The sequence below is a fragment of the Somniosus microcephalus genome, chromosome 13 (assembly GCF_052327205.1).
Source record: "Somniosus microcephalus isolate GS21.2 chromosome 13, FLI_Smic_1.0, whole genome shotgun sequence".
NCBI classification, from domain to species: domain Eukaryota; kingdom Metazoa; phylum Chordata; class Chondrichthyes; order Squaliformes; family Somniosidae; genus Somniosus; species Somniosus microcephalus.
This window is the reverse complement of record NC_140999.1, coordinates 21003626-21026012: the sequence shown is the minus strand read 5'-3', so window position 1 is coordinate 21026012 and position 22387 is coordinate 21003626. Positions and strand designations below refer to the sequence as shown.

General features: G+C 43.9%; 1 long non-coding RNA gene across 1 annotated transcript in view; it reads left to right on the top strand.

The window, feature by feature from the left end:
* LOC147108119 (uncharacterized) overlaps positions 1 to 21210 on the top strand; it is a 49119-nt gene extending 27909 nt beyond the window's left edge. Inside the window, exons 2-3 of the long non-coding RNA XR_015080702.1 lie at positions 20514 to 20749; positions 20862 to 21210. This is a non-coding gene — a long non-coding RNA (uncharacterized LOC147108119). The remainder of the gene's footprint in view (positions 1 to 20513; positions 20750 to 20861) is intronic.
* Positions 21211 to 22387: the final 1177 nt, after the last annotated feature.

Below are 22387 nucleotides of genomic sequence, written 5' to 3'. Positions count from 1 at the left end.
GGCATCCAGACTGTAAAGGCCGTTATCCACAGGCCCTACGTTTTCTACTATCAATCAAAGCTGCAGAATGTAAAATTCAATAGTTAGTCTCTAACGTCCCAGATAGATGTCAGCAAGCGGTGCAGTATCTAGAGTGTTGCCGAGAGAAAAACAGGCAGGCAGCCATGGCTATACTGGTCACTCACCTCACTCTTTAAAAAAAAATTGTTTATGGGATGTGGGCATCGCTGGCAAGGCCAGCATTTATTGCCCATCCCTAATTGCCCTTGAGAAGGTGGTGGTGAACCGCCTTCTTGAACCGCTGCAGTCCGTGTGGTGAAGGTACTCCCACAGTGCTGTTAGGTAGGGAGTTCCAGGATTTTGACCCAGTGACGATGAAGGATCGATGATATACTTCTAAGTCAGGATGGTGTGTGAGTTGGAGGGGAACTTAAAGGTGGTGGTGTTCCCATGCACCTGCTGCCCTTGTCCTTCTAGGTGGAAGAGGTCGTGGGTTTGGGAGGTGCTGCCGAAGAAGCCTTGGCGAGTTGCTGCAGTGCATCTTGTAGATGGTACACGCTGCAGCCACGGTATGCCAGTGGTGGAGGGAGTGAATGTTTAAGGTGGTGGATGAGGTGCCAATCAAGCGGGCTGCTTTGTCCTGGATGGTGTCGAGCCTCTTGAGTGTTGTTGGAGCTGCACTCATCCAGGCAAGTGGAGAGTGTTCCATCACACTCCTTACTTGTGCCTTGTAGATGGTGGAAAGCTTTGGGGAGTCAGAAGGTGAGTGCATAAGGAAAAGCAGGCTCCAAGCAGTAAACCAATGCACATTGCCCTGCTTACCAGCTCATTGCTGCCAGTGAAGTTTCTAATGTTAGAAAAGAGCGATGAGGAATAGTCCGGTTTCTTCTAAAATTAGAAATTTAAGCATGTGGCAGAAGACCGCCTGAGAGTTTTAAAAACTTGTGTCTTAAGGTTAACAAGTTGCTAAGATGCAGTGTTGAGAATCGGCAGCGTGATACTGCATGTTTAGCGCTGGTTCAATTTGAAGGTTAGTACCAACTGAAAGAAAAGGAGAAAGAACGACTGCATTTATATAGCGCCTTTCACGACCTCAGGGCATCCCAAAGCACTTTACAGCCAGTGAAGTACTTTTGAAGTGTAGCCACTGTAGTGGCCAATTTGCGCACAGCAAGCTCCTACAAACACCAATATGATAAGGACCAGATAACCTGTTTGTGTTATGTTAAATTAGTGATAAATATTGGCCAGAACACCAGGGATAACTCCCCTGCTCTTCTTCAAATTAGTGCCATGGGATCTTTTGCATCCATCTGAGAGAGCAGACAGGGTCGCGGTTTAACGTCTCATCTGAAAGACGGCATCTCCGTCAGTGCAGCACTCCACTGGAGTGTCACCCTGGATTTTTGTGCTCAAGTCTCTGGACTGGGACTTGAACCCACAGCCGTTTGACTCAAAGGCAAGAGTGCTACCAACTGAGCCATGGCTGACACTTAATCAAGTCTAATAATATGTCATCTAGCCTGGTTTTGGACCTTTCAAGTGCAACAAATGACATGTACATCGGGACAGTAATCAGATATTTGCACAAATTGTATAAATTAACGTTTTTCTTTTAACTGAACCGCAACTAGGTATTCAGGGACATTAAAATCAATATTTACAGATCGGTTGAATTGGTAAAAATTGACTTCCTGCTGAATTTGAGAACATGCCCCACCCAGAAATTGCCCATTATTTTCCGAACAAAAATCAGATGCATCTGCATTGAACCCATGTTATCAGCACAAGTGCTGTGTGTCGTACTTGCCATGCTGACATCGTGGATGTGATACTTGTGCATTCTCTGGACAACGATTTTTGTCAGGAAAAGAAGCAAAGTCTGTGCAATTTGGATTTTGCGTAAGAGGATCTAGATGTTTGGGTACTGCTGTGAAGGATGTATTCTTTAAATGGCAGAAAATGTTAGTCTTTCATTCCTAGTTCGGTATGGAGCAAGGACAGCAGTGCATTAATGCAGCTACCACGTTTACAGTCCCATGAAAGCTGACATCATTAAACAAGGGCTGACCCTCGCCATACACCAAGGCATTATTTACGAAAAACTGTTACCTTGTGTATAATCTTCAACAATTTTTATCATCACACCACCATAGTGGCAAGTAAGTGGCAGAAGCCACAACAATAAACTTCCATTCTTATTTTATTGAAAAAAAAATTCTAGGGCTTAAGAAGAACAACAACTTGCCTTTCTTCAATGCATTTAATGTAGAAAAAAGCATCGCAAGGCACTTCACAGAGGTGTATAGAGAAATGGACGCTGAGCCAAAGAAGTAGATGGTAGGAGGGGTGACCAAACACTTGGTCAAAGAGGTTGGTTTTTAAGAATGTCTTAAAGGACAGACAGGAGGGAGGTGGAGGGGTAGAGGTGCTTTAGGGTGGGAATTCCAGAGCATGGGACCTTGGCAGCTAAAGACCCGGCCGCCAATGGTGGGGTGAAGGAAGGGGAGGTGCACAAGAGGCCTCAGTGAGAGGAATGGAGAGCAGGGGGTGGGGGGCAGCGGGGGGCGGGGGGGCGGTAGGGGGGGTAGCGCAGATTGTAGGGCTGGAGAAAGTTACAGAGAGAGGGAGGGTGAAGCCATGAAGGGATTTAAACACGATGATGAAATGGAGTGACTGATACACTAGATCTCACATTGGTATAATTACCTGGGGAAATGTCAAGTTCCAACACTTATAACTACAACAACTTGCATTTATATAGCGTCTTTAGCATAGTAAAACATCCCAAGGTGCTTCACAGGAGCGTTATCAAACAAAATTTGACACTGAGCCACATAAGAAGATATTAGGATCGGTGAGGTAGGTTTTAAGGACCGCTTTAAAGAAGAACAGAGAGAGGCGGAGTGGTTTAGGGAGGGAATTCTTGAGCTTAGGGCCTAGGCAACAGAAGACTCAGCCGCCAATGGTGGGGTGAAGGGAATCGAGGATACACAAGAGGCCAGACTTGGAGGAGCGCAGAGATATTGGAGAGTTGTGGGGCTGGAGGAGGTTACAGAGATTGAGGGGAGGTCAAGGCCTTGGAGGGATTTGAAAACAAGGATGAGAATTTTAAAATCGAGGCATTGCCGGACTGGGAGCCAATGTAGGTGAGCGAGCACAGGGGCAGCTTTGACTGTTTGAGTGCGCAGGACTTCCAAGTTGCAACCAAGGTAGTGAAAGAAAACAGCGTCCAGTCCACCAGTATAAAAACTTAGGAAACTGCCAATTAGGATGATACAGGTGTTAAAATCAAATTAACAAAAGTGCCCCCTTTTTAAAATTCCAAATTCCAAGTAAAACAAAAGGAAACTTATCAAATTAAATCATAGCGTTGTTCCTGGTGTCGACTGTGCACTCCAGTCCCTCCGATGCCCACCGGTCACAGGCTTCAAGAGTGCTGGTGGACACCACATGCTCCCTCTCCAGGGACACCCAGACGTGGACATAGCCATGGAAGAGAGGCAGGCAGTCGGACCGAACAACCCCCTCGACCGCGCGCTGCCTCAACCTGTGGATAGCCACCTTGGCTAGGCCCAGGAGTATTCATCCTTGTACTAAAGTCCAGAATGTTGACTTCCCCGATATGATTTTTCCAGGCCAAAAATAGTTTTCAATGCTACCTGTTATTTGACTTTAGCTAGCAGCAGCCTCCAGTAACCTCAGAGAGCAATAAAGCACGGGGACATTGCCCTCTGACGTCACACAGCTGGAACTGCTGCTCTTGAGCATGAATTGATCCTTGCAATACTAGCTGAAAAATCCTAGCTTGTTTAACTCTTCAGTAAATAAACCAGTGTTTGAACTCCAGAGTTGTACCAAGGAAAAAAAATTAACAAAAATTAACTGCCGTCTAACGCAGTTTGAGTTCGATGTCAAATCCTTCATAAATGTAAATAAATGTCAACCGGGAATTGTTTTTGAAATATTCCTTGAAGCCAATCATAATATACTCTGACAAAAGGGGGAAACGAGTGTAGCTGATATGACATAATAGCAATCATTTTGCACACCTGCTCAGGCTGCTAACATAGTTATGGTCTCTGTTGCCATAGAGACAGAACCCAGTCATGATTCTGAAGCGAAGTGAATTGGACACATGTGGAGGGAGTCCACTTGCCTCACATAATAAGCAGGGTTTCATGTGTAAAATGGCTGCAACCACCCAAGAGAAAGGGACGGAAGAGACTTGAGAGAAGCGAGTTATTTTAATACAAAATTCAAGTATGAGCGCTACATCCCCGAATGAACCCATAGGTCAGGGTCATTGTGAATGTGGACAGAATAAACTTTTGGCTCAAACGCCTTGTATTTTCAGGAAATGAGAGGAACTTGAGAATGTTGAGCTCCCATGGCACTATGATTTTTTTTTTATTATCTACAATCTCATCTGGTATGTAAATTTTGCATGTGTGAAGTTGCTTTATGAATGCCAACATTTCAACTCGGAGAAAGCAAAACAGCATTGAAAGTGACCCCAAGTAAATCAGATCATTTAAAAAAAACACAGCAGGGGAACGTGGAAAGAAAAAAAATCCAATTCTAGAAATTGCGAGATTCAGAGAAAATAGGTATTGCTCAGCATGGTGTAGTGCATCCGGGAAGGCGCCGAACACCTCGAGTCTCTTTGCCAGGAGTAAGCGGAAGCCAAGCGCAAACAGCGCACGGAGCGCACGTCAACCCAAGCACCCGGCCCTTCAACCACCGTCTGCCCCACCTGTGACAGCGACTGTAGGTCCCGCATTGGACTCATCAGTCACCTGAGAACTCATTTTTAATGTGGAAGCAAGTCATCCTTGGTTCCGAGGCACTGCCTAAGAGAAGAGAAGTATTGTACAAAGCCTTACAAGATAAGAAGGTTCCAAGTTTTATCTTTATGCTATGCAAAGTTAGCTTAGCTAAATGATAGTGGGAGGTTACAACACACACAGGGAATAGGGAGGGGAAAATCCTGAGCAAAGTTCCCACTCCTGATCACTATCCAGCAACATCTACTAAAAGTGTTTGTGTCAGACAGGCTCCATTGCCCACCAATACTCACTGACGTAATAAAACTCACTACGCACTTGGTTTGAGTATAAAGCAAGGCTTTAATCAACTTGTTTCAGAACATGGAGGTCTAGTTGTACTTCACTAGTTCCTGTCTTACAAAATGTCCCTGGCAAGCTGGGGCCAACACCCGAGTATTTATACTCCTTGGACGGCGCCACCAGCTGGCCGTCCAGTGTTATTTCATAGGTAGTTTCTCGATGATGAGATTTATGACACTCATGGTCTAAAAACACGTATTAAAAATGACTAATTGGCCAAGGTATTGGAACGGAACCAGTGCCTGAAAAACCATACCTAGCAAAATCTTCAGGAGGGAGAGAGAGTGTAAGAAGGAAAACCTGGAGGAGGAAAAAAAATGTGTCCTTTCCAATAAACAGTATACATAAAGTGCATTCCATTAGCAAACATATAATTTTTTTAAAATTCGTTTATGGGATGTTGGCACCACTGGCAAGGCCAGCATTTATTGCCCATCCCTAGTTGCCCTTGAGAAGGTGGTGATGAGCCACCTTCTTTAACCGTTGCAGTCTGTGTGGTGAAGGTACTCCCACAGTGCTGTTAGGGAGGGAGTTCCAGGATTTTGACCCAGTGGCAATGAAGGATCGGCGATATACTTCTAAGTCAGGATAGTGTGTGACTTGGAGGGGGGCTTGGAGGTGGTGATGTTCCCATGCATCTGCTGCCCTTGTCCTTCTAGGTGGAAGAGGTTGCAGGTTTGGGAGGTGCTGCCGAAGAAGCCTTGGCGAGTTGCTGCAGTGCATCTTGTAGATGGTACACACTGCAGCCACGGTATGCCGGTGGTGGAGGGAGTAAATGTTTAAGGTGGTGGATGGAGTGTCAATCAAGTGGGCTGCTTTGTCCTGGATGGTGTCGAGCTTCTTGAGTGTTGTTGGAGCTGCACTCATCCAGGCAAATGGAGAGTATTCCATCACACGCCTTACTTGTGCCTTGTAGATGGTGGAAAGGCTTTGGGGAGTCAGGAGGTGAGACACTTGCTGCAGAATACCTAGCCTCTGACCTGCTCTTGTTGCCACAGTATTTATGTGGCTGGTCCAGTTAAGTTTCTGGTCAATGATGACCCCCAGGATGTTGATGGTGGGGGATTCGGTGATAGTAATGCCGTTGAATGTCAAGGGGCGGTGGTTAGACTCTCGCTTGTTGGAGATAGTCATTGCCTGGCACTTCTGTGGCACAAATATTACCTGCCACCCGATTCCCATTGACTTCAGTTTTACAAGGGCTCCTTGATGCCACACCCGGTCAAATGCTGCCTTGATGTCAAGGGCAGTCACTCTCACCTCTCCTCTGGAATTCAGCTCCTTTGTCCATAATTGGACCAAGGCTGTAATGAGGTCAGGAGCCGAGTGGTCTTGGCGGAACCCAATCTGGGCATTAGTGAGCAGGTTATTGGTGAGTAAGTGCTGCTTGATAGTACTGTCGGTGACACCTTCCATCACTTTGCTGATGATTGAGAGTAGACTGTTGGGGCGGTAATTGGCCAGATTGGATTTGTCCTGCTTTTTGTGGACAGGACATACCTGGGCAGTTTTCCACATTGTCGGATAGATGCCGGTGTTGTAGCTGTACTGGAACAGCTTGGCTAGAGGTGTGGCTAGTTCTGGAGCACAAGTCATCAGCACGATAGCCGGGATGTTGTCGGGGCCCATAGTCTTTGCTGTATCCACTACTAGCTTTCTTTTTAAAATTCCAGATTTATTGAATTAACTGAATTTAAATTCTCCAGCTGCCATGGTGGGATTTGAATTCACACCTCTTGGATCATTAGTCCAGGCCTACTGGATTATTAGTCCAGTGACATTACCACTATGCTACATCCACCTAACTAATAAAGTGACATACATCCCAATAACCAGCTTACATAAAGTACAGCCCGTATGGGATCCTAGGTTTTATAAATAAGGGCACACTGTACAACAGCAAAGAGGGAATACTAGATTAATAAAAAAAATCATTGTTCGGCTGTGTTTAGAATATTGTCTCCGGTTTTGGGTGCCCTACTTTAGGAAGTATGTCAAGACCATAGAGAGGGGACAGAAAAGCTTTACTTAAGCTGATTTCCGGGAGGAGAGGCTTCTGAGTAAGAACCAGAAAAAATGGGATCTATTCACGAGAACAGAGAAGGTTAAGAGGGCATCTGATAGAGGTGCTCAGCATTATGAGGGATTTTGATAAATAGGGAAAATTATTTCCTCATTTATGAGTCAGTAATTACAGGGCATAAATTTAGGATAATTAAAATATCAAAGAGAGAGGTTAGGGGAATTTTTTTTACACAGTGGGTTGCTAGGACATATTAATGGCCCGGAATTTGCGGTTGTAATGACAGCGAAACTGTCAGTGTTTGTCGTCATTACACCCGTGAAACTGACAGCAACTTCTGGCGTCCACACATGCGCAGTTTAACACGGAAATCCAGAAGTTGCTGTCAGTCATTCCCTGCTCCTTCACAGGGGGCGCTGTTGAACTCCCCACAGCCGACAATCAATTGAAATCACTGAACTGACGAGAACTTAACTTTAGGGATGGGCAATAAATGCTGGCCTTGCCAGCGACGCCCAGATCCCATGAACAAATAAAACAAAACTTCAGCTTTTACGCTCTAATATCGCTGTTAAAAATGCCTGAAAAGTAAGCCTTTTTGAATGATGTGCAACAAGGCTTTTAAAGACGTACTGAGTCATAACTACTGCTGAACAACCATTCTGGCCCTGAAAAACTAATTTTATATTTGTGGAATGTCAAATTTTTCCATTATGTTAAAAATTACATGCTTTTTAATTTTTTTTAACGTTTGTTTCTGATATTTCAGCTTCTACATTAATCCCATGCATATGTCCCAATCTTTATTTCGGTTTCTGTAATATGATTTAAAAAGTGAAGGATAATCAGTACATTTTACTTCCTGGTTTGCTGTCCGAGACCTCTTCCATGTATTTGGCTGCTTAGCCAGCTTGATGACATCATTGTTGCTGGACGCTGGAGATCCCCTATTATTCAGATTCAAATTAACATCGGCAGAGGTGAAATCGATGGCACAGAGATTGCTAGATTTTTGTGGGCAGCTTTCTTCGAGGTCGGCAGCGAGCACCATCACTTCGCCGCTGACTGCAAAATCCAGGCCCATATGCCCCGCTGAGTAACAAAAATAAGTGATGTACATATACCCAGTATATGGAAAGCACATCCCAATAAACAGCATATGCAACCACTTGGCTCCATATCTCATCTCAGCTGTGATCCAAACATAGGAACAAGAGCTGAGGCAAGGTGAGAATAGTTGCACTCAACACCAAGACAAGTTGCGAATGAGCATGGGACCAAGGAGCCCTAGAAAAACTCAGGACAATGGGATCAAAGAGAAAGTCTTCTGGTGGTTGGTGTCATGCCTGACAACAGGTAACCGGTTATAGTTGTTGATAGGACAATCATTGCAGCCCTAGGACATTGCTACAGGAATTCCTTAGGGTTGTGTCCTTAGCTCAACCAACTTCAGCTATTTCATCAATGATTTTTTTCTTCCATAATAAGGCCAGGAGTGAGGCTGTTGGCAGAAGATTCCATGGTGTTCAGCCCCATTCACAACTCCTCCGAGTTAAAAAAGCAATTTCTTTAATTCAGTTTGCTTAAGTCAAGCAATTTCTTGTCATGTTTGTGTGCGTCCTCTGCATGGCCCGTAATCCTTTGACATCAGTTTGGCTCAGATTGCCAGTTTGCTCAATTGCCAAGTCCTACATCACATTATGGCCTGGTTTTACTTATTCAATTCTGACTGAAACATTTCATTCAGGACTGATTCTGGTTTGCATACTGTTAGCAAACAGCTAAAGCTATGGTGATTGCAACTTTAGAATGAGGTGCCAAATGTTACAGTCAGACAAAAATGCATACAAAACTTCTTCCTTTCAGTACCTGGGTGTCCTTGTGCACCAGTCGCTGAAGGTAAGCATGCAGGTGCAGCAGGCGGTTAAGAAGGCAAATGGTATGTTGGCTTTCATAGCGAGAGGATTCGAGTACAGGGGCAAGGATGTCTTGCTGCAGCTGTACAGGGCCTTGGTGAGACCACACCTTGAGTATTGTGTGCAGTTTTGGTCGCCTTATCTGAGGAAGGATGTTCTTGCCATTGAGGGAGTGCAGCGAAGATTCACCAGACTGATACCTGGGATGGCAGGAATGACGTATGAAGAGAGATTGGGTCGATTGGGCTTGTATTCGCTAGAGTTTAGAAGAATGAGAGAGGATCTCATTGAAACTTATACAATTCTAACAGGACTAGACAGACTAGATGCAGGAAGGATGTTCCCGATGGCGGGGGAGTCCAGAACCAGGGGTCACAGTCTAAGGATAAGGGGTAAGCCATTTAGGACTGAGATGAGGAGGAATTTCTTCATCCAGAGAGTGTGAACCTGTGAAATTCCCTACCACAGAAGGCAGTAGAGGCCAATTCATTAAATATATTCAAGAAGGAGTTGGATATATTTCTTAAGGCTAAAGGGATCAAGGGATATGGGGAGAAAGCAGGGACAAGTTACTGAATTTGGATGATCAGCCATGATCTCATTAAATGGCGGAACAGGCTCGAGGAGCCAAATGGCCTACTCCTGCTCCTATCTTCTATGTTTCTATGTACTGATTTCATCAGCGATTCCTGAGGATGAGGATGGCAGAACAGGGTGACGAATACATAGGTCAAGATCAAGACGGATTGTAAGAGTGGTGAAGATTGTCAACATTTTTTTTCCATCTCTGAAGAATACCTGAAAGAAAATTATAGGACAATCCAGCTTAAATACCAGATGATTGACAAAAGGAAACTGAGGTGTCCAAGGTAGAGTTGGCTAGGTATCATCATGATGATCAATCTGGAAGCGGCTTGACCAACTAGGGAGCGCAAGTAAGTGGTTCTCTTTACGATTGAGGTAGTTCTGAGATGACTTGCTTGAAGATGGAAGATCGGAACCGGGTCACCTCTCTGTAGCATACTTGGTTATCCAAATCAGGATGGCCCAGGGCACTCCTGCTGACTGAATAGTCAGCCTGAGTAGATCTATCATTTGGAGCTAGGATTCTTCCCACTTGGCTCCAGATAACGCTTGAAGTTTTTTTTTATTCGCTTATGGGATCTGGGCGTCGCTGGCAAGGCCGGCATTTATTGCCCATCCCTAGTTGCCCTTGAGAAGGTGGTGGTGAGCCGCCTCCTTGAACTGCTGCAGTCCCTGTGGTGAAGGTACTCCCACAATGCTGTTAGGTAGGGAGTTCCAGGATTTTGACCCAGCGACGATGAAGGAACAGCGATATATACCTAAGTCAGGATGGTGTGTGACTTGGAGGGGAACTTGGAGGTGGTGGTGTTCCCATGCGCCTGCTGCCCTTGACTTTCTAGGTGGAAGAGGTCGCGGGTTTGGGAGGTGCTGCCAAAGAAGCCTTGGTGAGTTGCTGCAGTGCATCTTGTAGATGGCACACACTGCAGCCACGGTACGCCAGTGGTGGAGGATGGTCTTGTTAATGCCTTAATGGGAAGGATGGTCTTGTCCAGACAAACAGACAAGAGCTTCCCATGGTAACCAGTTTTAGCTGGTTAAACTCTAACTGTACCTCTGTGCACACTTGGAAGTTCCTAAGGTATGAGCTCTTGCTAACCTCTGCCTAAGTTCTCTGGCCTTAGGCAAATAGATTGTGTCCTAACAGGGAGAGAGTGCGCACTCCATGCCAGGCAAATACAAGTCCTACCTGCAGGTATGTTTTAGCAACTTGGTTTGGAATGCCTATGCATGGAGATGGATTGCTACCCACGTTAGACAGCACCCCCACCAAAAAAATGGCTTAGAGGCCACTTACATGGCTTGAATCATAAACTGAAATGTTCAATCTCCTCTCATGACCACTCAAATCAAATCAAATCAAATCAAATCAAATCAACTTTTATTGTCATTGTTAGTGCACAAGTGCAGTACAACGAAATGTAGGCTTGCGGCTCCCGAGAGTGTACATTTGGATTAAGACATTTAAACATTCAACATACATTTGGCTTGTAATACATTAACATAAGCATAACCATAATAAAGTGCATTGGCAGATGTGCAGGCTTTAGAGTTTATTTGTGGAGTTCAGTAGGATGACAGCCCTGGGAAAGAAGCTGTTCCTAAATCTGGTCGTACGGGTGCGAATGCATCTGTAGCATCCCCCAGATGGCAGGAGGGTGAACAGACTGTGGCTGGGGTGGGTAGGGTCTTTGATGATGGACCGTGACCTCCGTAAACAGCGTTTCTGGTCCGTGCTCATCTTGTCCATGAGGCCCACTTCCTGCTCCCTTGACCCTATCCCCACCAAACTGCTGACCACCCAACTTCCTTTTCTGACTCCCATGTTAGCTGACATTGTTAACAGTTCTCGCTCCTGAGGTACTGTCCCCCTCTCCCTCAAATCTGCCGTCATCATCCCCCTCCTCAAAAAAACAACCCTTGACCCCTCTGTCCTTGCAAACTATCACCCCACCCCTCCACGATCTTTAAATTGTCTGACATCCAGTCCTGGATGAGCAGACATTTTCTCCAATTAAATATTGGGAAGACCAAAGCCATTGTTTTTGGTCCCCGCCACAAACTCCGTTCCCTAGCCACTGACTTCATCCCTCTCCCTAACATCTGTCTGAGGCTGGACCACATTGTTCGCAACCTTGGTGTTATATTTGACCCTGAAATGAGTTGCCGACCTCATATCCGCAGCATAACTAAGACCGCCTCTTTCCATCGCCTGTCTCCACCCTTGCCTCAGCTCATCCGCTGCTGAAACCCACATCCATGCCTTTGTTACCTTTAGACTTGGCTATTCCAATGCACTCCTGGTTGGCCTCCCACATTCTACCTTACGTAAACATGAGGTCATCCAACACTCGGCCGCCCATGTTCTAACTCGTACCAAGTCCCGTTCACCCATCACCCCTGTGCTCACTGACCTACATTGGCTCCTGGTTAAGCAACGCCTTGATTTCAAAATTCTCATCCTTGTTTTCAAATCCCTCCATGGCCTCGCCCCTCCCTATCTCTGTAATCCCCTTCAGCCCCACAACCCCCCGAGATATCTGCGCTCCTCCAATTCTGCCCTCTTAAGCATCCCTGATTATAATTGCTCAACCATTGGTGGCCGTGCCTTCTGTTGCCTAGGCCCTGAACTCTGGAATTCCCTGCCTAAGCCTTTCTGCCTCTCTACCTCTCGTTCCTCCTTTAAGACGCACCTTAAAACCTACCTCTTTGGCCAAGCTTTTGCCCACCTGCCCTAATTTCTCCTTATGTGGCTCGGTGTCAAATTCTTTTGTCTTTTAATACACCTGTGAAGCGCCTTGGGATGTTTTAAGTGCTATATAAATCAAAGTTGTTGTTGTTGTTGTACAGTGATGCCGGTACTGGGTAGTTAATACAATCTACAGTACTTCATTTTCAAAGGTCCTGCTACACCCATACTGGCTTCTCTTATCTTGTGTAGTAATGTCATTGTCAACAGGATATTCTTTAATACCTACGTTTCTTCTAGAATTCTGACTGGCTATCCTAAGTGCAGAAAGGAAACTGGATTTTCCTGTCAACAGTCTAATCAGCATAAATAAAGAAGATAAATTAATACAGAAGGACTCCAACAATGGCAATGATTAATTCCAGTATCAGTGCATTGTCAGGAGATTTCATGAGAGTCGAATATATAGAATCTGAGTTTTGAATTTATCCTTAATGGCGTAAAATAGTTTATTTTTGATGAGAAGTATGTTTGGAATGTAGCTCATGGTACTTAGAAGTACGAACTCCTTTTACAGAACCTTTCTATTTATAGGGCCGGGAGCCTTAGCAAGATGAGGTTAACACATTGCTGTAGCGATGAAAAAAACATGGCTACCATCAGCCCACCTGCTTCTCACACTCCACTTCTATCACCGCTGACCTTCAACTTTTTAATATGGACCTTCTCTGCATGCATGCTAATACCGTGGCTGTGTGCACAAGATAGCACATGCTCTATTCAGTTCTTTATTTTTCAGTAATGCAGAGAGCTGGCAGGTTGCAGATGAAACCCAGAAAGCACTTGAAGATCATTCAAGACCAATGCAGGAGGGGAAGGGTCACATAGGCCAGTGATGTCATTGTTAACTTGTCACCAAATTGATTGTGGTGCCTGTTGGCAGCCGTGCGAAAGGTAGAACATTTAGAAAAATGAAAAAAAGCAGGTCTAGTTTGTTTGAGATGGTCGATATGGGTTTTATTTAGGCTCCTTAGCCATCTGGGAGCGGTGACTGTGTTTTAAAAAAATTCCTTCAAAACAGGTTATGCTACATGTATGTAAGTAAAAATGTGTTAATATTACACTGTAATATAAATAGGCAAATCAGATAAACCAATACTATAAGTAAGACATTATAGCATAGTTAGCTATAACTATGGCCACAAAAGACACAACTAAGTCACAACTAGCTCACAACAATGGAATAACACACAATGGGAGTTGTGTAAAGCCAATAATGTATTCCTGCACGCCACCATAATGAAGCCCTACCTTGTCCAAGGTTGTACCGCAGCAACATTACCTATATAAACCGGAGCATGGCTGATGTGATCTGTACTTCACCAAAATGACAAATAGTGCTGAGGTGATGATGCGCAGAAAGAACAAATCGCAAATTGTATTGAGACAATATTTTCATGTATTTACTTGTTTTCCATATTACAGTGCAGTCTTCACATTTTTATATATATGCAGCAAAAGCTGTTTTGAAAGGAATAGAAAGGCCTCTCTCTGATGGTGAAAGAACCAAATAAAACAGATGTTGGTCGTATGCAGCCAATTCCTGGTCAGCGCGAGTTTATAGCAGAAAAGATGCTCGTAATTTTTCATTAATTTGACAATCTCAAAGCATAGATAGTGTGGGAATTGGGAATGTTTTTCCAATGTGAGGGGGGCTGGTGGGGGGAGGGAGAGGAGAGGTTTCTGAGTCTGGGGTTCAATTAAATTGTTAGAGCAATGTAGGACAAAGTTTCTGCTGCACCCAATCATGGAGCTTGACCAGGAATATGTGACCCTGCGAATGGGTGCAAAGGGTAAATAGCATAATGTTCCCATCACTCACCGTGAAGAGCATAACATGCAGACACATAGCAGCAGCAAATACTTTGGCCATCATGAAAAGAAAACAAATGAAATATCGGTTCTGTCCTTTGAGCACCGTAAAGTTCTTAGATTGCAGTCCCGAGCCAGGGACTAAAACCATTTATGAAGTGACAGATCTTTTGCATATGCTGGCTGTAAATATGATCTCATTTTTTTTCCCGACCTTATTTTGGACGTTAACTCAACGACCCACGTTCACCCTGCCTCAAACTGCTGAACCAAACTTGGACTCGCTTGGATGTTGCTCTTTACAACAATTTGCGCATATTATATGTCGGCCTGGGGCGATGGAGAAAAACATTACCTCATATCCTATGGTATGCAATTCAAAACACAAAGGCTGGCATATTTTTACTTAACGTATCTTTCTCCCATGAATTAGCAACTTAAGAATTTCAGAAATTTTAACCTCTGTCACTAGCATTTGTTTTGAAACATGCCAATTGTCAAAAAAATAATAAAAGAGGCATTATGCATTCCATATTTGGATTTGAACAGAAAAGATAATAAAAATGACAACTGAAGTGGTCGGTCTTTTCAATATATTCAGCTCTTTCAATTATATTTTTCTGATAGCTTACAGAGCTATTAATTGTATCTTTATTCTGTAATGGATTCCATTTTATATTTTTGAATCCTATCTATATAAAGGCTTGAGAGAATCCTTCACGCTCAGAAGATTACACTCCAGATGTCATACTCCAGATGCCACACTTTGTACAAAACAACAGCAAATCACAAATGGACAATCTTTTTTTAAAGAAAAGTATACAAAAATGTTTAGAAATCCATTTTATTCTGACCGTGAGACAACCTAGAGATAACAAGGCGAAGAGCCAAGCAACTGCCAAGCTAGAGAAGCTTACAACAGCAATAATAGTTAGACTCCAATTGGCCTCAGGATCCATTTAGACCACTTCTCCACAAAGGGTAACCGAGCAGTGGCCATAAAGGGACAGGACAAGATAGCAGTTGACAGAACATCCAGGCTCTAGATCCATACCACCCACAAGCAATGCCACAGGAGATTACTTAGCACTTTTTCATCATGGGATGTGAGCTAAATTGTTTCTTTGCGTTTTTATTGTGCACCATTTTGTGTAGCAGTGAGTCAGACAGATCAAAAGATCTCAGGTTCAATCCCTGGTCTGTGTTGAGCAATTGGCCTCAGAACTGTTGGACTAGTGCGAGAAAAAAAATGAGACAGGATTCCTGCTCTTCATCATTATCCAGTGATTCTTGCTGAAAAATGAATGTGTGTGGATGAGGAATGGATCAGACTCAGTTGTGATACCTTCCCTGGTCAACGCCGTTCATGACCACCGGACGTCTCAAAGTGCTTTACAGCCAACGATAGTACTTTTCAAGTGTAGTCACTATTGTATGTAGGAAACGCAGCAGCCAATTTGCGCACAGCAAACTCCCACAAACAGTAATGTGATAATGACCAGATAATTTGCTTTTGTGATGTAGACTGAGGGATAAATATTAGCCAGGACACTGGGGATTACTCCTCTGCTCTTCTTCGAAATAGTGCCACGGAATCTTTTATATGCACCTGAGAGAGCAGACGGGGCCTCAGTTTAAATCTCATCCGAAAGACATCACCCCCGACAGTGCAGCACTCCCTCAGTACTGCCCTGGAGTAGTAGCCTAGATTTTTGTGCTCAAGTCTCTGGAGTGGGATTTGAACCCACAACCTCCTGACTCCAAGGTGAGGGTGCTACCAACTGAGCCATAGCTGTCACAACTAGCCTGCCAACACTTAGGCCAGAATTTTTTGGGGGTCAGCGGGCGGGATCGGTGGCGAGATGGGTGGGAAATTTGACTTTTTTTGACAGTTGGTTGGGACCCCGCTGTCAACCCGCTGCAACGCGCCTTTCCCAATGTCGGGTCTGTCAGTGCTGAGCAGACCTGACAGGCAGCAGTGGGCGACCCAATTAAACTCATTAGCATCAAGTTGACAGATGATTAACAGGCTTTTTTAACTTATCCACGGGAACCACACTGTTCGGGGACCACGTCTGTCAACCTGAGACGGGAGTTCAGTGGCCATTGCTCTAGCTGATGACTTGACAGCTTCAAATGTACAGAAAAAGCTCCCACCTGACAGATCATCACTTTCCTCAGCCACAGGGTGTTTCTCATCCATTCCCAGCACAGATTCTGCAGGCTTTCCACTTTTCACTCTCCATCCACTCTTACCTTATTGGAAGAACTCTCTCACCATTGACCGAATGCTTCTGTTGCCTGTACTTCACCTACCATCTACTCTATCAACATGGGTGCCCTTTATACTGTCTCATCTTAGTCCTCAGAATCCGACCACGATCAGCCCCAAAACCAGCAGCACCAACAACAACACCAACCTTCTCCGCAGTTACCTGATGCTGCACAGGACAGAGGGCATCAGCACCAACACACTGCTGCCTGGGATGTAGCACCCCTATGGACACCCTGGCTAAGAACAGTTGACTTAAGCTCAAATCAGGCAATGAGTCTGGGACTTTCATGGTCTCTACCCTCGGAGAATAGTGTGAAGTAGTGGAAGAATTCATTGGCTTTTTGACAATCTGCGGCGTGAACTCTCCATCGTCATAAGATTCTGAGGGGGCTTGACAGGGTAGATGCAGAGAGGATGTTTCCCCTTGTGGGGGAATCTGGAATTAAGGGGCATAGTTTCAGAATAAGGGGTCACCCATTTAAAACGGAGATGAGGAGGAATTCCTTCTCTCAGAGGATCGTGAATCTTTGGAATTCCCTACCCCAGAGAACTGTGGAGGCTGGGTCGCTGAATAGATTTAAGGTGGAGATACACAGATTTTTGAACGATAAGGGAGTCAAGGGTTATGGGGAGCGGGCAGGGAAGTGGAGTTGAGGCCAAGACCTGATCAGCCATGATCTTATTGAATGGCCGAGCAGGCTCGAGGGGCCAAATGGCCTACTCCTGCTCCTGTTTCTTATGTTCTTATGTTATAGCAGCCAATAGGGTGGTTAGTCCTAAACAGTAGATTGGACTAAAGTATCCCACTGGAGGTCAACCCAAAATTTCAGAGCCAGAGCTCCGGTCTCCACTCACCAGGATTACCTGCGGTTTGAGCCTTACTCTTCTGACTCGGAAGACAGGAATGCTACCACTGAGCCAAAGGCTTGCCCCTGGGTATCACACTGAATGGTGCACATGCCCAGTAAGCTATTGGGGAATCTCTCTTCCTGTTGTTGTGCAGTAACCGCTCTTTGAGATTGAGGTTCAGGCATATTGTTGAGGCAGTGTCGAGGCAGCTTTACTCAGCATCCAATCTTTCTGAGCTTGATCTCACTATTTATGGCATTAACGGTCATATTTACCACAGAATTAGAGCTCAAACACCAGAATAAGTTAATCAACCAAATAATATCAATATTTTTGCTGAGATTCATAAATGTTTTTACTCCAGGGATTAGCCAGATTAATATACTGTATATATATATAAGTCTGGATAGAGTACTGGATTAGAACACTGTCCTTTTATCTCTGTAAACAAATTATTGATGGAATGAAAATCTTGTCTTTCCAACAACTAATGACATTTTTATGCCAAGTGAACATTTTAACCCAGTTCTCAGGCCATGTAGATCTATTGTACAAAACTGCGCAGAATTTCGCATCAATTTAGCACTCAAATCCAGAAAGACCACATTAAAGGCGGATATGATTGCGAAATGAATACGTCTCGTTGACTAGTGCATGTGATTTCTCTGAAGTTGGGGTTAAATCATATTGAACAAGTGGAAAGGGAGCTCTGAACTGCACTTAACTCGTACCTAACCAGGGAGTGCTTGGTGGAGTGCAGGGAGTGAAAACTGTTCTGTTCCCTAACACTGACACCTGTAATTGGTATGTGTTAAACTGTCCCCACAACAGTGATATTAAAAAGCAAAACTTAGCACGTTTCCCATTCACTAGCTTTGCATTTCCTGTTAAAGGAGGTCTGACCTATAGCGTGACCGTTGAGTCAAATATAGAGCTTATTCTAGATAAGGGGAAAGGGTATTTTATATTATTTCTTTTCTTTATGAGGAAATTATGAACAATGGCCATTTTATCAGAGGACATTACAGTGAGATATGTGAAACGGGATGGTGTTTCTATCACTTCTCTATTAATACAAGAGCCATAGGCTACCCTGGTGGCTTAGCTGGCTAAGGCATAAAGTAGCTAAGCCATATGGACCAGGAAAGTTCCAGGTTTAACCTCCAGTCTGTGCTGAGTTAGAGGATCTTAGCTGGGTCAATGGAAGGGGTGCTGCAATTGGCCTCAGTACCCCTTGCGGATCAGGAGGGAACAAACTCTCCAGTGTTCACATTCTTGAACATTGTCCAGCATCCACTGTTGAACGTGCAAATTTGAGGAGAGTGGATAAGGACAGTATTGGGCTAGCGGTAGGGTAGAATGTCCAGCATCTGTAGAGCTGTGCCCCAGCAACAGCTGAATGCCTTCAGGAGAGGAGGCAATTGGTGAAAAAAGAGGGACAAACAATGTGGGAATTACAAAACATTATGAGGAGAGCCTACTGCATTTTTTGGTGATCTAATATAGAAATGTGGCCAAAGGGTTGATATTATACTTTCTGAAATTAAAAAAAAAACAACCATCCTTCCCAGCACTGATAAGATTAAAAAATTGTAACACAGGGCTTTTGGTCCATTTTCTTGTGAATCATTTATAAAACAACAATATCACAGAGATTAGCACAAACTTATGTTGGGAAAATCTTGTGATAATTGAATTTTTCTACTGAGGGTATGTTCGGGTCAGGAAATTTAGTAAATCAGACTTAAACGCGTTCGAAATTTCTCAGGGGAAAAAATGTTTGGTTTTTGATTGGTTCTTGCTCCACAGTGAGTCGGGAACTGCATAACTAGATGGTATCTCCTGGCTGACATGATGATATAGCACCAGACACTGTCTACAGCCAATACTGGGTCAGAGGCATCAGCGACAGAGCAGTGACAATAGCTGGAAATTATCATGAGATCCTAAAGAATTCAGAAATCATGCATTTGGTATCCCAGCACAGCTACACTGGTGCTGCATTCTAACTTCAAGATTACCATATATGATGGAATAGAAGTGGCTGGAATTATTTCCTGCTGGTAGTGATGTGGGCTCTCTAGTAAGAAAGAAAGAAAGACTTGCATTTATATAGCGCCTTTCACGACCACCAGACGTCTCAAAGCGCTTTACAGTCAATGAAGTACTATTGAAGTGGAGTCACTGTTGTAATGTGGGAAACACGGCAGCCAATTTGCGCACAGCAAGCTCCCACAAACAGCAATGTGATAATGACCAGATGATCTGTTTTTGTTATGTTGGTTGAGGGATAAATATTGTCCAGGACACCGGGGATAACTCCCCTGCTCTTCTTCGAAATAGTGCCATGGGATCTTTTACATCCACCTGAGAGAGCAGACGGGGCCTCGGTTTAACGTCTCATCCGAAAGACGGCACCTCCGACAGTGCAGCACTCCCTCAGCACTGCACGGGAATGGTGTGGCTTCTCTGACATGGTTCTGGAATTGGGATGACTCACTCCCCAGTGCTCTTCACTGTCGTGTTAGTGAGTTTTAGTGGTAAAGCCTGGAATTTACACTTGGAAGCGTAAACCCATTCAAAAGAAAAGGAGATATGAAAGCTGATGAAGGAATGTCATACAAATGTGTTAAATGTTCATTGGCGAATAGTGTCAACAGTAAGTTCTAGTTGAATAATTTATGTTATCCATTAATATTCTAAATGCTAGCACCTCTGGAAAAAGTGTGTCCATTTGTGCAGCTTCCCATCAGCCATGTGTTGAATTGTGTAACATGTTTTCCTTCTGGCTTCACACGTGATGATGGGTAATGAGACTGGCAGAGGACTCATTTGTGACTAACTAGGAGCAACTTTAACCTGTGCAGAACAAAATGGGGAGGCTAACCTTACAAGATACAACCAAAGGTTCGAACTTACAAAAAACCCGCTGATGTATTATTGAAAGAAATGCTTTTGATTTCTCCTGGGTGGTTCTTCTCCTCCATTTTGAGGGGATATTTTCTTTACTCCTTTCTGCACTCAAAAACTGTGAGAGCACATGTCAGAGATTCAGACTGATAGTGGAACTGAATTCCAAAACTAGAAATGGTTCTTTTTCTAAAAAAGTATTCTCATCCTCTCTTTCCACTGCTCCACCTCTAATTTTCTGTCTCTTTCTTTTTGGTCCCCTTTCAAGCCTCTGACGACTGATGCACCTGATGACTCAACTGACATAAGTATCCCACAGCCGAGGGGAAGCCTGGTCAGTGAATACCAGTAGAAGCTGCAATTTAAACCAGGGTGCATGGGTCTCTACTTCAACACAATGCAGAAACTGTACCAGTCGTCCACAATCTCCTAAAACAGAAGATATTATAAATGTTACAGCTCACCACCCAGAAGTAGCAGGGACTGTATTTAAAAAGTCAAGTGGTAAGGTTTTTATTTGACAACTAATATTAAAATATGATCAACCTGAAACATGAACTCTGTTTCGCTCTTCACAGATGCTGTGTATTTCCAGCATTTTCTGTTTTTATTTCAGATTTCCAGCATCCGCAGTATTTTGCTTTTGTAATATTAAAAGATGCCAGTTCTTATAAGGAGGAACAGAATTTTCGAAGCAAAGCGGTTTGAAATTCCTGTTACGAGGATTATGCTTGGCCCTTACATTTGCACATAGGTTTGAATTATTTTAAGCGAAAATGATTAACGGCTTGCCGAATGCTAATGCATATGTTTTAAACTGGGGTCTCTGGAGCCTAAGGGGATTCATAAGATCATCAGATTTCTACCCATCTGTTTATCATATGTCTTTATTTTTCTGTATTTGTTAACTTACTGAGAAGTTACCTCTGTTGCGTGATCCTAATAAAGCACGTTTTCTGCATTGACTCTACTGTTTCCTTTGGATGACTAGCACTGTCTTCGGGATGTTAGGACAGGAAGTAGGTCAATATTTGCAGGGTTTCCCCCACATAAAAACATTGTGAAAACCATTATTTTATTGACCTAAGTACGCACAATGTAATAGAGGCATGTGTTGGTCAGCTGAAGGTTGCTTAGCAATTGCGTTCAGTTTGAAACAAAGTAGACTCAGTGGATCAGACTAGAAATCAGTGCAGGAGAACTGGGTGATATTGGACTTAGACCTAAAATAGAGAAAAGGGGGTCGATTTTCCTCCTGAGTTCGATAATAGCACAACATCGGCAGGCTGTGATTGTTACCTTCCCTACGCCTGCACACCATGATCCTCAGGGTGACGCTCTTGGAATATATTTGGCAGGAGCCTGGCAGGATTGCCATTAGCATCGAGGAGTCTGCCTCGTGGAATGGAGAGAAATTGCTCCTGCACAGCTCATGGACCCCCAACAGCATAGCGAGTTTTAAAAAAAATTGGGGCTTTCCTCACGGGAACAGAGAAGGTTAAGGGGGCACATAACTGTGGTTTTCAAAATTATGAAAAGTTTGCAGAGGCGCAAATAATGAAAGATTATTTTCACTGATTAGTAAATCTGTAACTCGGGACTCTTGACTGAGGATTATTGTAAGAAAGAATGGACAAAGATAGAAAGTTTTCATATTAGACCATGTTTACTACATGTGGCTATTGAGGCAGAGATGGTAACATCATTTTAAATGGAATTGGATAGGTATTTATAAATGAAAAATATAAAAGGATCTGCAGAAAGGAGAGGAAAATGGGATTAGAATAAATTATCCCAATTGGACACCGAACAGCCGCATGTGTGCAACGGGCTAAATGGTCCCCTTCTGTTGCACCATCTCTATGATTCTACATATTGTGCCAGGTGTTGTGTATGTACCTTTAAGAGAATAACTGGTCTCAGACTGCAGTACCGGCAGTGACCACCCCTGTATAAAAGGCGCTAGAGAGCCTCTGTAGTTTAGTTTCGTTATTGCCTTTCACCAGTAAAGATCTGTTTGTTTTCACTCCTGCTAGTCCATGTCTAAATCATTCACGGACTTAACACCAGGGACTTGAGGAAAGGCAAGTTGATCTGGAGAATGCAGCTGTTTGGAATACACTGCTGATGTATACTACAGGT